We start from the raw sequence: 18,817 nt of genomic DNA, 5'->3' as shown, positions 1-18,817 counted from the left end.
TGCAGGGCTCGACATTAAGGCTTGTCCGCTTGTCCGGGACAAGTGGATTTTTTGTAGGGCAAGTGGAAGAGAACTTTACTTGTCCCACTGGACAAGTTAAAACTCAAACTAAATAAAATGATATGTTATAGTTAGTGCTGTCAAACGATTAAAATATTTAATCGCGATTAATCGCATTAATGTCATAGTTAACTCGCGATTAATCACAATTAATCGCACATTTTTATCTATTCTAAATGTCCCTGATTTCTTTTTGTCCCAATCTTTTTTCAAATTTTAATGCTCTTATCAACATAGAGAAGTGGTTCGGATTGCTTTGTGCAAATATTTTTTTTATTGAAATCAACATTGCAATCGCCTGGCTTTGACGAGGGGGCAGAGAATTCGCATCAGCTGTGTGCTTGGCCATCAAGTGGTATTTCAGACTGGACGTGCTGCGATGATAGCTCAGTTTACAACGACAAAACACACAGATCACTGGTCTTGTCAATAGAACCATTTGGCAACTTTTTAAAAGCAAACTTTCCATTCAGAATCTTATTGGCATCCATTTCGGCATCTCGCGCTCGTCATCCACTCAAAACGTAACGTTAGCCAACTACCAGAGAATGTCTAATATCCGTAAACGGGCTCTGCTACTACTCTTTAGCCAGCCCGCAAGCCAAACGAGTGTTTGGCGTGCCTGTTGTTTTGTTTCCGGTCTAGCTAGATCCGGTGTGGTGTTGTAGTTTTTCTAACGTCGGTAGTTGTTGCAACAGCATGTAAAAAAAACTACAAAGTTTGCTAGGCCAAAAAGAGCGTTAATCGCACAATAAAATAATTGACGCCGTTAATTTGGGTTTGCGTTAACGCTGTTAATAACGCGTTAAACTGACAGCACTAGTTATAGTACTTCACGTTATGTTCCAATTATTACGTCTATTTTACAGAATTTATTTGACCGAATCCTGCATTAGCAAAACACAAAATAAGTTGCTTCGTCCCAAGATCTCTACAGACCGTGCAGCTAATTTAATGCTAAACACTTGAACAGGGGCTTATTACTGAAAGAGGAATTATTTACTGTGTCATCGCAATTACATCATCAGGGCTTAAAAAACTGTGACTTTGCTTGTAGGCAAATGGCTAGTAGAACATTTCATAATAAATTCAGTAAATCAAGCAACGCTGTAAGACCCAGTGAAATGTTATACAGCTAGCAAACTAACGTTAGCTAGCTTTGCTATGACATTGGCTAACTCTACTTTGGTAGGCTATCCTCAGTATTTGCAAGCTATCTAAACTTATACTGTATCTAAAATATGAGAAATGGCCGCGAGACAAGCTTTCACGGGTGTTCGCGTGTCTACGTTGCTTCACTCCGTGGGCCTGCACCTCGTCCATTACTGTTTACAACGTTAGCAGAACTACTTGGTTTGCGTTGCCTTCTCAGCGTGAGAAGTACAAGGTTTGGTGTGAGAGCGTCTGAGCAGGGGCGATTCTAGGATCAGACCTCAAGGGGTGCTCAGCCCCCAATTAGAATGTGACATGAATACAGTGCCTTGCAAAGGTGCTAAACCCCCTTGCTAATATAAATCCCTAATTTCACTTGATAACAATGAATACATTTATGTATTATAATGCAAAATATTGAATATTGGGTGCTTGAGCACCCCTAAAAAGGGTCTAAAATCACCACTGGTGTATAGCCTACTTTACAGTTGAACATTAGCTGATATTTAACTACATACATTTAACCGATACAAATGCTGCTAAAGCTTGCTAGGTACACCACTGCCGACGCTAGCAAACGAGAAACGTCAACACCATTTTTTTTTTATATATATAAAATGATAAATCTTTACAAGTGACTTTTGTGTATGGACAAGTGAAACGTTAATGTACTTGTCCAAAGGACAAGTGCCTCAAAAGGTTAATGTCGAGCCCTGAAACTAGTACTAACCTGAATGATCTGGCATGATCTTTCAAGAATAACAGTTACAGTCAAAGAATCAGTGCAGACATTTTAATTTAGAGAGTGCAAACACAAAACAGAGGCCCACTAATGATGACTAATACTGATGCCACAGTCAAACTAAAACTAGAAGATATGTTGTCAACCAGGTTTAACACAAAAACTAAGAACTAACAATGATCAGGTACATTGTTTCACTGGGTAGTTCGTAACCCCCCCTCTACACACACACACACAAATCTTAAGGCTTGGGAAGTGTATCTGTAGACGGATATGGCTGAAAACCGGACCTGGTAAACAAACAAGGATTCGATCTCTACATCTCCTACATTCTTTAGTGCCTGCCTCAAACAGTCCCTGTTGCCAGGTGTGAGTTCCAATTCAGACGGCAGCAGGTATCTGGCAAACACACACACACATACAGGGGGCCGTCTGGAGAGATGCCTGAAGAGGAGGTCTTGTACCACCACTTTCCTGTAATTTTGAAATACATAAAAAACACTTATAATGTACAGAAAAGGTGTGGTAATTTCATTATTTATTTTTTACAGTGTAGTAAAACAGAGGTGTGCTTGACAGTGGTGACTCACTGGTATTTAATTGGAAAAAAATTGCAGTCCTGTATTTACATTTTGACGATAGCAGAACTGCATTATCAGGCTAGTTTCATGGTTGTTATTACTGTTGACAATAGTCTTTCTGAGCATTACGGCATCCACTCCTAAGTAAGATGGCCGGTCAGTGGTCCATAGATAGCCCATGATGGGCTTAGGTATGTCCAGTTGAACTACAACCCCCAGAGCTGTTGGCCCCAGCATTGTCCTGAGGGCAATCCTGCTCAGCTGCTGCAGACTCAGGGGATTGGCTGAGAGGGTGAAAAAGCAAACGTCAAAGGTCGTTTTAAAAAACTCACAAATGAGGCCATCCCTCAAACACTACATTATCGTGCGTGTCCACTACAGCGGAGCGGCGGCTTCCAATTCAATTTCAATGAAACCGGGCGTTGACGCTCGCTTACGCTCCCACAATGCCCTACATGAGCGTCAACGCCAGGTTTCATTGAAAATGAATTGGAAGCCGACGCTCCGCACCGCTCCGCTGTAGTGGACACGCACGGTTAGTGTCAAGTAAATGTTTACAGTTATGTGAAACAATGTTTCTGTACCTGAATTGGAAACAACTCCCCCACCAACATGTATGTACTACAATTGTGTTAAGCACCTTCTCTCACACACAAACATTCACACACACATTCAAGTTTCTCTACTGCATGGGGGATTTTTTTTTGTTTTTTGTATCGACTGTATGGTCAGCACCAGGTACAGGGGTAGAGATCAGAAAATATCAAATCTCAGTTATAAAATCTCATTTATATCTCAGGAAACGTAGTGCTGGAATCATATTTGTTTGTAAAACAAGCTCCGAACGCCATCTGCTGGTGATATCCTAACACTGCAGCCTCAATCTAAAAAAAACGACCCTTACTTACCCTCATAACTCCAGGCAGAGGAAGAGCCAAGATGAGTGTAGTTGACCGGCCTCTTATCGTGTGTGTCTTTTGCATACACGTTAGCCCCAAACTGCACCAGCATTTTGATCATGTCAACACTGTTCACTTTGGTGGCATGGTGCAGTGGAGCCTCATGTAGCCTGGCCACGTTCACTTTGGCATCCTTAAAGGAAGCACTAGATAAAGAATAACAATGTGTACACTGAGCTCCATGCTGTTGTGGTTGTTCCGGTGACTGGGGTGATGTCACAGGTCACTCACCTGCATTGAGTAGCACCTTGACACATTCTGTTTGATTATGGCACAGGCCACGTGCAGTGGGTGCCATAGTACATGTCATATGTCTCAAGACCACCCCCTTTGGAGATCATGAGCTTCACGCAGTCAGAGTTACCTGGAACATGGAGTGCGTACAACATAAACCAATTGGTGAGGGAGTCATTGTGCAGGGTATTTGTGGTCATGAACACACACTAGATATCACTAGAGACAAGAAGGGTGGGATTTGACCCGTTACATGCCTTATATTGTCTCTTATCTGAGAGTTGTATTTGAGATCCTGATGATGCAGCTGTACCTGTCGTTTCCCCCCCCACTAATCCGGGGATCTCGGCTAGAATTGAGGCCTGCCTCACTGACATCTCCGCCTGGATGATCAAGCACCACCTCCAGCTGAACCTCGCCAAAAGAGAACTTTATCTCCCACAATCTCTTAATCACTCTGGGATCTGCAGCGTTGACCCCTTCATCCTCTGCCAGGAACCTCGGGGTGACCATGGATGACGAACTCACTCTCACGGCCCACATTGCTACAGTCTCCTGGTCATGTAGATTCACCCTCTACAACATCCAGAAGATCAGGAGATACCTGTCTGAGCATTCCACCCAGCTGCTAGTCCAAGCACTTGTCCTCTCAAAGCTGGACTACTGCAACTCGCTGCTCGCCGGTCTCCCAGCATGCGCAACCCGTCTGGTCTTCAATCTACCCAGACGCTCTCATGTTACCCCGCTCCTCATCTCCCTCTACTTTCCCTCTTCCCCTGACCTTCCCTGCTTGCTTCTCTGCTTGGCTTCTTTCCTAATTTCTACTGTCCTATTCACAGAGAAAAACCGGATGAGTCATGGCCTGCTCTCGGCTCTAAACCAAAGAGGCCCAGCGCCGCTTCTACCTTCATCGGAGTTGGGACTGTCACCAAGTATAAAAAGCGAGGCAGAGACTCTTCCCACATCACCTCTCCTCCTGTCCCACTCAGAAACAGATTCAAACCACTGGGAACTTTCTCTCCCTTGTGTGTGGAATCCAAGGCGAAGAGGCACAGGAGTGCCAGCCACGCAGCTTACAAATATGAAGGTCTCAGATCGCCGACACACCATGATGGTAGCTACTACACACATGAAAATCCAACACATCATCGTCTGCTGCGACCGGGAGTCCCCCGTTTCACTCCAAGCCCCTCTAGGACCACTCGGGGCGCTGTTCGACCCCCTATCAAGCCTAATCAGACAACAATACCCCAGGATTATCAAGATCCAAGGTATGTTAAGACTACCCACAGCCCATCAGAAGAGCTAACGCTGCTAGCACTAAAGAATCTACTACTAGCACTGACACAGTGGTTAACCTTGGTCTAGCACAAGGTCCTATCTTTGCTAACCCAAATAAGCTAAGAACTGGCTCTGCAGCTACTGATAAGGCAAACATTAGAAATGCAAACACAACATCACATATGGCCACTATCTTAATTGGAGATGCCATGACAGCACATGTTAAACTGGCAAGGACAGAAAATATTTGTCTTAGCAACACATCTGTCGAGGAGCTGTCGTCAGAGGTACAAACAATCCTCAAAATAAACCAAACAACCCTAAGATTATCATCCACACTGGTTCGTTTGATATCCTACACAAGAAAACTGGCACTGAGATACATTTCACCCAGCTACTGAACACACTCAACAGTTATCAATATGTATTCATCAGTGGACCGATTGCATGCTTTCACAGAGGAAAAGAAGTCTTCAGTCGACTACTATCTTTCAACACATGGTTGGCATCTGTCTGTTTGGCACACAAACTGAGATTTATCGATAATTTCAATGTGTTCTGGAACTGTGCAGACCGTTTTCAAGCTGACGGACTCCACCCAAACCGTAGAGGATCTCGACTACTAACAGCAAGTTTCTCTCCCTATCCCTGTTGAGTCAAAGCTGACTGACGCATCCCAATCAACCTCCCATGGAACAGAACAGAACATTCAAACAGCCTCCTGCAAGGTCATGGGCCCTGCACAGATCTGTACCCCCCGGATGAATTCCCTTGTGATGGAACAGCTCAGTGTCATAGACTTTCTCAAAGAAACGGTACTCTAGGACAGCCACCATGCTATTTTATTAGACCTACCGGTCATCATCACAAACAGAAAATGGCATGGTAAAATGCATGGTTACAAACCTGAAACTAGTGTTAGAAGTCACAGAACTATCCACATTCTTCCAACAGATTTATCAACACCTGTTTTATCTGTTAATACCCCACAGATGAAACTGGCCCTTCTAAATGTTAGATCACTAAATAACAAAACATTTCTAGTTAATGATCTGATCAAAGAAAACAACTTAGACTGCATCTGTCTAACAGAAACCTGGCTAAACAATGACACGGCAACAGCAACTCTGATAGAAGCGTGTCCACCCGATAACAGCTTTCACCAAGTTTCTAGGAAATCAAAAAAAGGTGGAGGAGTCGCAGCTATTTTCTCCTCTAAACTGTTGTTCAAAATCACTGAGCTAGGTGAATTCATCATATGAATATCTTGCTATAGAGCTCAAAACCGAATCAATACTTTTTGTTATTATATATCGGCCACCCAAGCACTCGCCAATATTCGTACAATAATTCTCTGAACTATTATCACTATGTGTCACTAGATATGACAAAGTAGTTTTAAACGGAGACTTAAATATCCAAGTAAATAAAAAAGCAGACCCAAGAACTATTGAGCTCTTAAATCTCCTTGACAGTTTCAATCTAATTCAACACATAATATACCCAACACACCGGCACGGAAACACACTAGGTCTAGTGATATAAACTGGACTAAATATCAATAATATTTCAATAACTGATCTACCCCTCTCAGACCACCATTATATACTTTTTAATGTGGAAATTATCCTAACAAAAAACACAAAACAATTCTTAGTCCAAAGAAGAAATTCAGATGATACAGCTATGATGACATTTTCTGAACAATTTGCTCTATATGAGCCAACTAGTCATGATTGCTCTCTGAATGAAATGGTAGAGAACCTCAATGATGCACTATTATCTGTGTTAGCAAGGAGAGAATATTAACATCATTACAGAAAATGCCAGAAGAGTTCTTTTCTCCACCATTGACCAGCTGCTAAACACTGTCCCTGTCCCACCCCCATCCTCTGCAGTTAAATGTGAAGAGCTTGCTTTGTTCTTCAAGAACAAAATAACTTTGATCAGAGCTAGTATTATTAAAAGTGGGGTCGAAACTGACATCAGTAGATTCTGCAACATAACCATGAGCACATTTACCTGTATCACACTTGGTGAACTTTCAAAAATTGTCAGCGAATCTAACTCCACAACCTCAGATATTGATCCTATACCCACAACATTCTTTAAGCGAGTTTTTGATTGTGTCTCAGGTCCGGTGCTAGAGATTATAAACACATCCCTTAGAACTGGCGTCTTCCCAGATGCCTTCAAAACAGCTGTTGTAAAGCCCCTATTAAAGAAACCCAAATTGGATAACAGTCTCCTTGCAAATTACAGACCAATATCAAACCTTCCATTTAATAGTAAAGTACTGGAAAAGATAGTTTTAGTCCAGTTAAATTATTTTCTTGAGGAAAATAACATCCTGGTCTCGCAGTCAGGTTTCAAGAAATATCCCAGTATTTAAACTGATCTCACCAAAATAATTAGCGTCCTCAGACTACACTCTGATGCAAATAAAGTCTCTATCCTTATCCTGCTAGATCTCAGTGCAGCATTTGATACCATTGATCACGACATCCTAATCAATAGACTGGAAAAGCTTATTGGGTTCACGGATAGTGTATTGAACTGGATAAAATCATATATCACATTAGGGGGTTTTATGTTAGTTTAGGAGACCATAGGTCCAAGAAACATGAGAACTGCGCTCAAGGAAGCTGCTTGGGTCCATTACTTTTTTTTCTTTATATGTTACCACTCGGCGACATAATCAGAGAACATAACATAGATTTCCATAGCTATGCGGATGACACACAACTATATATATCCACTGAACCCAACAATGCAACGGCCATTAATTCCATTACCAACTGCCGGTCGCAATAAACAAATGGATGAATGATAACTTTCTTAAATTAAATGAAGACAAAACCGAAGTCCTATTATGTGGCCCCAAATCCAAAAGAAAGATGCTTAGTAAGAATCTAGGAGGCTTAACCCCCTGTCTTAAACCAGAGGTGACGAGTCTCGGTGTAATCCTGGACTCAGATTTGATTTTCAACTCTCACATAAATAAAGTGACCAAAACAGCTTTCTTTCACCGGAGGAATATAGCAAAGGTACGACCATTCATTAACCAAAATGATGCAGAGAAGTTAATTCATGCTTTTATATCCAGCCGGCTGGACTACTGTAACACACTTTTAAAAGACAGCTTAAAACCTACCTTTTTACCGAAGCATTTAAGTAATTTTATCTCAGAAGGGTTTTACTACTTTTATTAGTTATATTATTGTTGCTATTTTAATTATGACTTTTATCACTTGTATTATTGTTTTTATTGATTTTATGTAAAGCACCTTGAGCTACAATTCTTGTATGAAATGTGCTATATAAATAAAGTCTTACTTACTTACTGGCTCCCCATCACGGCCCGTAGCAGATTCAAGACTCTGGTGCTGACCTTCCAAGTGGTGAACGGGACTGCACCCGACTAAATCAAGTCTCTCCTCCAGCCTCACACCCCTACCCGCTACCCGCGGACTTCTTCTGACAACCGTCTGGTGGTCCCACCGCTCAAGAGCGCCCGGTCCCAACACAAAGCTCTTTTCCTGTCTGGCCCCCCAATGGTGGAATAAACTCCCCACCTCCATCAGGGACACTGACTGTCTCCCCACCTTCATGAAAAGGCTCAAGACGCACTTGTTCCGGGAGTACAACAGCACTTAGGAATGATTGGCTGGACTTCATAATAGTTTCCTCCAGGATCACAATGACTCTTATTGAGAGACTCGTTGTTCTTGTTGGTTTGTTGTAACTGTCTTCAAATTATTGTACTCGCTGTGAAATATATTGCTCTCGTTGTTATGCCCTTACGGAAAGAAAATATATTAACGAATATATGATTTGAAATACATTTTAATATATTGTAATATATTATTTTCCATTACATTGACCAATATATTATATATGGAAATACATGGGATAATATATTGATGATAAATATATTACTAATATATTATAAACTATAATATCTATTCATGTTATATATTGCAAAATACAGCAATGATTGCCGTTTTCCATATATTGCAATATATGGAATATTAATATATAATATATGTGGTTATAAATCTCCAAATATATGCAATTATGTATTCATAAATAACCACCATTATGTATGCCGCTTTATATGGGAAAATGTATGGGTAATATATGTAAAGATATAGTGTCACATGTATGCTTCATGTATGGTAGAATATATTCTAAATATATGTAAAATTATATGGAAAGATATGTTGTTTACATTTTGCAGACAAATGTATCCAGAGTGACTTACAGTAAGTACAGGGACGTACCCCAAGGCAAGTAGGGTGAATTGCCTTGCCCAAGGACACAACTTCATTTTTGCGCTTCCGGGAATCAAACCAGCAACTTTCTGATTAATAGCCTCATTCCCTAACCGCTCAGCCATCTAGAAGGTATTCTTATAAGGTTGTCAACGACAGTATTTCAAATGGAATTCGAGATTCAAACAGCACCACCTGCTAACTGAAAATGTGCCCCCAAAAACGTAAATACCGTAAGATTTACATTTATTTAGGGGGAAATGGCTACTTCAAAAGAAGTTTGCTGGAAGCGATCATTGTCAGTATATATTTGAAATATTTTTCCATATAATTTTACCTATATTTAAAAAATATTCCACAATATATTGAATACATATCTGCACATTTATTTTATGTATATATTTCCATATAATTAGAATTCCCCCGTCAGGAATAGGCTTTAAGGTGACTTCCCCCTAAAGTACCCTGCAAAGTTTCAAATTCATATGTGAAAATATGACTGAATTAGAGCTGTTTGAGCTTGGACCAAATGTGACTATGATTGCCATAGGAGAAACGTCTTATTTTATTATTCAGAAACTGACCATAGCAAAGTCTAGATCTTGGAATGGCTCAATTGGATAAGAGATTGTGCTGGAAAACGAAAGGTTCCAGGTTCAACTCCAGACATAAGCATTTTTTTTTTTGTTTGACAAAACAGTTTCTAGTTTTCTGGGTAATCTCGGTGTAACTATCTTTTATGTCAATTTTACAATATTTTGCCATTTTGAAGGAGGAATCCGCCATTGCTGCTTGCAGCTATATTTTTTTACATATCTTGTTAATTGTTAATAAAAACAACTGAAGTTGTTGGTGCTTATACTTTTAAATTCAGTCTAGTCATATTACGTTCTGTGGTAACTAGCTAGCTAGCTAGCCCGGTTGGAACTCCCTAACGTATTGACAGATAAGCAAAGACTGAAAATATAATAAAACGTTTTTTACACATGTCAACGTGTATGTCTATTAAACAGTTTTGTATTTTGTATACAAGTTGTATTTTGATCGATGTTGCGATTCGCTGCAGTGTAACGCACTGTTACAGCTTGCGTTTGTGAATACGGTCGGAACAGCACCTCTTTTCAGCAACAGTGGCTAAGCAAATTCATCTTTAAATTGTCCATTGTGTTTAAATCCTTCTTTTAAACTTACAAACTTTCTTTGTAATTCCCGTGGAAGTACACAGCAGTGTGCAGATAAACTAGTGTCTGAGATCTAAATTCTGGGGGGTGACAAAGGTAGGCCTACAGACAGTGCCGCCGCTCCCATAGAGTAGGGGGTACCTGCAGAGCCGGAGACCCTGGAGAGCCGGAGAGCTGCAGTTTCAGGACCGCAGTTCTCGGACCCTCGTTTTATCTGACAGTGCCATGTAGCGAATGGGATAAACATGGACCGGAACAAGATAATATTTTCCTGCACTGCAGCTCTCAGGCTCTCCGGGGCCTCCGGGGTCTCCGGCTCTGCAGGTTCATACTATTGCAGCCGGCGGCATGAAGTCACATAAGGTGCGTTCGCCATGCACTGCGGCTGCATGAAACGACCGGCGAGAGTAGCCGCTTGCAGTCGGGAAGGAGTTGAAAGCGGCTCGGTGAAGTCGGACTATGGGGGGTGATAAGTGCCCTCACACACCAGAACAACACACAACCGTGGCTACGCCTGACAATCACGGACGCCGCTACGTCAAGCGTCTGCAATGATGGACGCTGCTACGCCAAGCGTCTGCAATGATGGACGCTGCTACGCCAAGCGTCTGCAATGATGGACGCTGCTACACCAAGCGTCTGACATTTTGTGGATAGCTAGGAAGATAAGCAGCTAGCTCACCAGAGACCGGAAGGGAACCGGAAGTGACCATGTGAGGCGATCATTCGATTCAAGTAAAGTTTCTTAACATCTGTCGTAATTTTGTCAATTAAAAGTTGTAACTAACCAAGAAGTTTCACCCATTCGTTTTTACTTTGTAACTATAGTTTTAAAAACCTTCAGCAAACTGTGCAACTGGCTGGCTAGGCAGGCTACTGTAGCTGTCATTGTTTTTTGCCTTTCCTCACACTCACAGCCCAGTCCCAGTTGTCAGTAGGCCTGTGTTATCGATATGTTGAGTAAGAATATGATCGTTTGGAGAAAAGTACAAATGTGTATAATCAATCAATTACACTAAATTGTTAGTTTACTTGCTGTGCCAACTAGCACTAAATCCCATATTTGTATGTCACTTTGTATAAAAGTGTCTGCTAATCTCAATGAATACAATGTCTAAGAGTCTTATGACTCATGAAATTTCTATTCAAATATGACCATTCTATGAATGTACATCTATACCTCCTGGGACCCAGACCAGATCAAGACCCATCTAACACGGCACACAATACCCAAATATTCGAATTCATGTAATTCTTCAATATTGAATCAAACCACTATAACCACTCTTGACTAGTTTTTTTTATTCAAATAATGATGCCTACACAAGTAATTGTACGCGTATACATGCTATTATTGTATATTCTAAAAGTAACAACAAATAAATCAACAATAACAATTGTTAATAACAATAATAGTCTGATTTTAACCTTTTTATATTTAGCTGAGACATCTTTAACCTCTCCCTCAGCCTGTCTGTACTCCCCACCTGCTTTAAGAGGACCACCACTGTCCCTGTGCCCCAAAACACCAAGGTCAACTGCATGAACGACTATTGCCCGATAGCACTGACCTCTTTCATCATGAAGTGCTTCAAGTGGCTAGTCAAAACATTCACTTGCTCATCGCTGCTTCCCGCCCTGGACCCTATGCAGTTTGCATACCAGTACAACAGGTCTACAGACAATGCCATCACCCTGACTATGCCCACCGCTCTCTCCCACCCGGACAAAGGAATACGTATGTGAGGATACTGTTCATTGACTACACCTCAGCATTCAATACCATCATCCCCTCCAGACTCTGCTCGTAGCTTGTGGACCTTGGACTAAGCACCTCAATATGCAAGTGGATCTTCAACTTCCTGACGGGGAGGACACAGGTGGTGAGAATAGGTGACCGCACCTCATCCACACTGATCACCAACTCAGACACCCCCCAGGGCTGTGTGCTCAGCCCTCTCCTGCTCTCCTTGCAACGCACAGTTCAAACCTCCTTGTTAAGTTTGCTGCCGACACAACCGTTGTGGGCCTCATCTCTGAAAGTGACGAATAAGCCTACAGAGAGGAGGTTGATACCCTGACATCATGATGTCAGGACAATAACCTCTCAATGTCAGCAAGGCTAAGAGAACCTGTTCTGTAAGGACCGGGTTCCAAATTTCTCAAAACACGAATATCAATAAGGTCCAAGCTTATCGATACCGCTATCGAGACCAAGTAATATAATGTAACGTTGGCTTATGTCTCGAGAAATAAGTAATGTTATTTAAATCAAATCGCTGGTGCACAAACATACAATGTATAAACTAATAAAATGACTAAATTCAATTGAATGGCCTGCCAACCGCCTTTAAACTAAACAAAGAACAATGTTATTGCCTCAAGCGCTACCTAGGTAGCGAGCTCGCTTCATTTATCATTTTGTTGCTAGCTACAATGGCAGAACGCACAAAACGGTCAAAGGCTTGGCTACATTTTATTAAAGCCAAAGATAAAGACGAAGCAAAGTGCAATATATGTTCTAAAGTAATTTATTGTAAAGGGGGGGAAACAACTGCGATGAAAAGGCACCTCAACGTTGTGCATCAGATAAAGATAAAAAGCAGTACTTTGACTGTCTCAGAGTCGCAACGGTGCAAACTCCAGCTGCCTTTGCAGGACAATCATCTGGTGAGCGCACCACAACTTCGTTGCGAGTCTCCGTCGTTGACAATAATAAGCCAATTCAGGGCTCAACATTGCAACGATTTCACGCGCATATGCCCCTAAAATTTGCTGTGTGTGTGAACTGCAAAAAAAAAATTACGAGCTCATTGTGTGAGTATAGACAAGCATCCCCCCTCACTGTTGATCATTCAAAACATAGCCACCGCAAGCATGGCTCTGTGTGATGCTTAAACATTGTGTTAAACAAAAACAGAGACAGAAGAAAATAGGGATAAGATAAGGAAGGTTTGGGTTTGGTTAGCTGGTCATTTAGCTATATCAGGTGCATTTTGTTGAAACGTGTTCAACTTTTCATAAAGTCGATGAGCTTGACAATGTCACTTCGTCAACCAACCAATCACAGTCTAGTTACTCATCCAGGTTGTGGACAGATTTAGATATAGCCAGAGTCAGATCCATTGTGCCTATTTGCGCCTTTTAGCCAGCCTCCTCCTGAGAGCAACACGTTCCCCTTGTTCTATTTTTACATCTGTTTTACTTAAGAAATAGAAAAGTATCGATAGTGGTATCGATAAAGACTCGAATCGTTAAGCAGTCTCAAAAATGGTATCGATATAGATAAAAATTGACGATACCCATCCCTAATCCTCACTAACTTTTACAGATGCACAATAGAGAGCATACTGACTGGTTGCATTACAGTGTGGTATGGGAGATGCACAGACAGGGGCCGCAAGGCCCTGCGTGGTGTGGTCAGGTCTGCTGAGTTCATCAGCAGGAAGCTTCCAGCCCTACAGAACACCTACCACACACGATGCTTCAGGAAAGCTGACTGTTACCACCCATCCTTCAGTTTTTTTTCCCCTGTTGCCTTCTGGCGGGCAATATTTAAGCATTCGGTCTCGCACACGTAGACTGGAGAATAGTTTATTTCCAAGGGCCACCAGGCTTATGAATGGACCCTGATACATTCTCACCATTTTCTCACTTGCCACTTTACACACTGTCACTTTCAGCTACTTGTACTATCAGCAATATTGCACTAATTGTTACCCCACTTGCCTTTAGGTTAGTATAGGTTTATATGGTTAGTATAGGTTAATATGTGTTTTACAGGTTTAGTATACTGTATTGTATATTATTTTGTATATTTAGGAGTTTTTATTTTCTTATCATAGATGTAATGTTCAGAGTACTTATATGTTATGCCAGGTTGCTTTGCGTTGTCTTGTCGTAAGAATTTCAGTGCCCAGTCTGACCTTGTGTCGTTCTGTGCATCTGACAATAAAAGACTTGAACTGGAACTCAGCTAACAATCAGACTAAATGGTAGAACAATGGTGGTGAAAACCAATCTTCCTGTTGACACATAAAACAACTTAAAATACAAGAAATTGTATTTCATTTTAAAACCAGCACATACAATTCATATTCACTTCTTCTTTGTCAGGGACACATAAAAAGGCTCTCTCTTGATAGTGACTTAGGACAAGCAACTTTAAATGCAAGAACATCGTTTATTATCAAAATAGTAGGATAATCAATACATTATGACTATGTAACAAAATCAATACAGACACAAACTACCTTCAGAGCAAACAATAACAAAGGTATTTTAAATGCAAATAAACCTAGCACACCTAACCTGAGCAAGTATAGGAGGATTATCAAACTCAGTGATCGGTTTAGCTTCTCCTTTTGTAAACCCATTCTCCATACTAAAATAGCGACGCCGGCTATATGAAGAAACAATTGCCTGACATACAAATTCAAAAGGGCCATCACCGGTACTTGGCTGCAGTAAGACAAATACGCCTTTGCATCAAGACAAGAGAATATGTAAACACATTTTGGGCCTCTGCACGTCAAAACTCTCGCTATCAAACCAGCAAATAGCATACATTTTACAACACTGAAAACATTACTAGAATGTGATGCATAAAATACGAAATTAACTAATACATATGAAACATGACGTGAAAACTTGCTTAAAAGTATATTTACACACAACACAAATTTCGGAATCTAATTAAGGTCTGCCAATACAGCCCAACACTACCTAGCTGAAATAGCCAGTTGATCATGTAGGCTACTTTCATTTTTTATCTCCGATTGATAGCTAGCTAGCCTTCAGTTGCCAACCTGAGACCGGTTATAGCTATTTTACCACATAATGGCAGACGCTTGGCGTAGCGGCATCCATCATTGCAGACGCTTGGAGTAGCGGCGTCCATCGCTGCAGACGCTTGGCGTAGCGGCGTCCATCGTTGCCAGACGCTTGGCGTAGCGGCGTCCATCGTTGCCAGACGCTGGGCGTAGCGGCGTCCATCGTTGCAGACCCTTGGCGTAGCGGCGTCCATCATATTGCAGACGGGCTGGACGTCACACGCACTACATGGCGAGCGGAAAGGGACATTCCTAGGCAGAGAAGGAACAGCTTAACCATACGTCGCCGCCAGACCGTGTGGATTTTTTGAATGGAAGTGAATGGGACTGCAAACGAGAGACTGGCGGCGACGGCATGTAAGGAACGTCTACCAGCGGCGACGCATGTTCGTTAGTATACAAAATAATTACACTTACTAAGTACGTCTGAGATAAGTACGTTGTCACTAAGCCGTCGTCGCCAAACAACACACCTACTAAGTAGCTACGTTGCCGCCGTCACTGACTTGTTTTTTCAAACCTTATTGAGTGAAATAAAGTCGCAAGGCTACATGTTTAATATGTTAAAATGTCGTTATTGAGAGCTATAGTGTAAGAGTAGCCAACTGTGCACAGTCTGTAGCATAAAGGATTTTACAACAGGTGCAGGGGGTGCGTTTCCACCCCCTACTGTTGGGATGAAAAAATTACATTTTCAAACTAATGTACACAAACGAATAAAGGTTTTTAGAACATGTTAAAGTGATGTCAGAGTTGTATGTTCTATCATGGTTTGTTGTACTCTAATGATTAATTATACATTTTAAGATCCAGTATTCATTTTGAGCATGTTTTAAAACCTAGAATCGCCTCTAGCCCGTAGTATGCTAATTGTTTGTAGGCTATTCACATTTTGAACATTTTGACATTTAATAATTATACATTGATATGTGGATATAATCATTCAAACCTTTCAAAGTGCCAATACACACATCTGTATAAGCCCGGCATGAGGTGTGTAGCCAACCAGTGCTTGTTTAAAGCTGTCATAACCGGGTTCATATATGAAGGAAGAATAGATAGATACGTAGGCACTTCAGGCAGTGACAAGGCACAGAAATAAGGATAACAGTGTATTCATTCAATAAAAAGGGCTTACAAAGAAACAGTTGGATGTGAGGGTCATGTAAATTAGTAGTGTAGGGAGTGGATGTGGGATCAGTGCAAGTGTAGAGTGTGTAGAGAATCATAACAAACTAAAAAGCAAACAGTGATTATGTTCCTGCTAGTAATAGAGAGACCCAGCATATTAGGGCACAGCTTATTAAGAACCGAGGCACAGATCACAGGTGTACCCTTGCAGCAATCACAGCTCCTCTACCTGCCTGCCATCCTGCAACAGAAACAAAGACACAGAAACAGACAGGGAGAAGAGAACCAAACAATGCACAGAGCCAACAATCTAACATGGTTTATGCCATCATCAGAACAGGCATAACCTCCCGATCACTACAAGTCATTCAGGTAATTGTAATGTCCTATTGACATCTGTGAACATATGCTTTCTCAAGTAGTATTTAACAATTATAGCCAACTGAAGAAGCTGTGCCTTCACTGAACCACAACCTGGAATAGTAGCCTATTGCTAATGGAGTTTTAATTGATAATTTTGCCTTCTGACTACACTTTTCTGCTTAGCTTTGGTGTAGAAGTGCAAGACAGCAAATTAAACATATTCAGAACATCATTGAAGGTTTTCATTTTTTGTGTGGACGCTACACTAACAGAACCTAGCACACTGTCTTTTACTGTCAGGTACACAGACCAACACAGGGTCAGACTGGTCACTGAAATTCTATGGACAACGCAAAGCAACCTGGCATGATATGATATAAGTATTCAGAACAAGTTTACACCTATGACACAGTGGCTCTTCTAGACAAATTTTACTTGGGGGGGGGGGGGGGGGTTAGGGTTAGAAAAACTGAAACAAATTATATTTCAAAATTTAATGCTTGAATTTAGCTTTACATTAAAATCATACTAATGGCTCTGGTTCTCCTTCTTTCTGCTCCTCAGCTCTCTCAATACCTAGATATGGTTCTGTAACTTTTTTATTTACTGGGGCAAAAACGGCTGCAATGTCCCTTCACACAGTTCATGATGACTACTAGAAGAAGAAAAACAATGTAATGTGTAAAATGACTAGTGAGTGTGTCGACAATGTATCAATATACATATCAATGTGCATTCAGAAGGCAACGGGGGGAAAAGACTGAAGGATGTAGGGCAGGGAGCATCCTGCCAATGATGAACTTAGCAGGCCGGACCACACTACGTAGGGCCTTGCGGCCCGTCTGTGCAGCTCCCATACCACACTGATGCAACCAGTCAGCTCTCTATAGTGCATCTGTAAAAGTTAGTGAGGATGACTGAGTCCATGCCAAACGTCTTAAGTCTCCTCAGGAAGAAGAGGCGTTTTTTCCGTATGGTTATTTAAGGATAATCATCCTCTATTAATTAGATTTCACACAGCAATTCTTTAAACAATATACTCTGTCCACCATACTTCAATTTTATAATATATCAGATATTATGGGAGTGCAGGATTCTAGGTGGGTAATAAAGTACTATGAGTTTGTAGGGTGTTAAATATTTGCCAAACTGCAAAAACTATTCCCCAATGGTTTCATGGAAGAGGGGAAACTGAATATGTGTATTAACATTAACCAAATGATGACCGCCTCCCTGGCAAAAACGTTATAACTATAAATTGACTCTAAAATGTACTTAAAAGTATGGCGATGACGTTATCCACAAGTACGTTATCCACAAGTAGGTACGACGACGTAGCAACTTAGCTCCAAAATGATGAACTGGCAAAAACTTGAAAACTATAAATTTACTCTATAATGTACTTAAAAGTATGGCGACGACGTTATCCACAAGTACGTAATCCATAAATAGGTCTGACGACGTAGCAATTTAACCAGAAGTAGATGTCAAACGACAGTCTCCTTAGGCAGGTTATCCATGTCCCTTTCCGCTCGCCATACACTAATGCAATGTTTACAAAGGTAACGTTGCCATATACGTCGCCGCTATCAAAGTTCCCTCACGTACTACGTCGCCACGTTGCCGCCATAACTCCCATTGGGAACCAATGCTAAAAATGCTGAGACGACACGCACCGTGTGGGCAAAGCTAGTATACAGTGCATGCTGTTTGTGTGTGAGGGCACTAATCACCTAGCCTGGCTGCCAGCCCAACTTCCCAGCCCACAAAAAAATCAGGAAGTTGGGTCTGGAGGGTCTCATATTGGGGAACAACCACAGAAAAACAGAATCTGGGCGTACCAATGAAATTGCCAGGGCGGGCTTTATACAATGATGGACAGATGATCAACAGTAACGTAATCACCCACGTCACAAAAGAGCGCCTAAGTTGAATTCGTTTTAACTCTGTTTTGAACAAACAACATATTACGTTGCTCTGATTGGTTGTAGGTTTATCCAATTGAGCGAAGAGGCATTTGTTTTCCA

Source organism: Hypomesus nipponensis, chromosome 7 (genome assembly GCF_054491055.1).
Source record: "Hypomesus nipponensis isolate SF chromosome 7, ASM5449105v1, whole genome shotgun sequence".
NCBI classification, from domain to species: Eukaryota; Metazoa; Chordata; class Actinopteri; order Osmeriformes; family Osmeridae; genus Hypomesus; species Hypomesus nipponensis.
Note: the sequence above shows the minus strand (reverse complement) of the source record.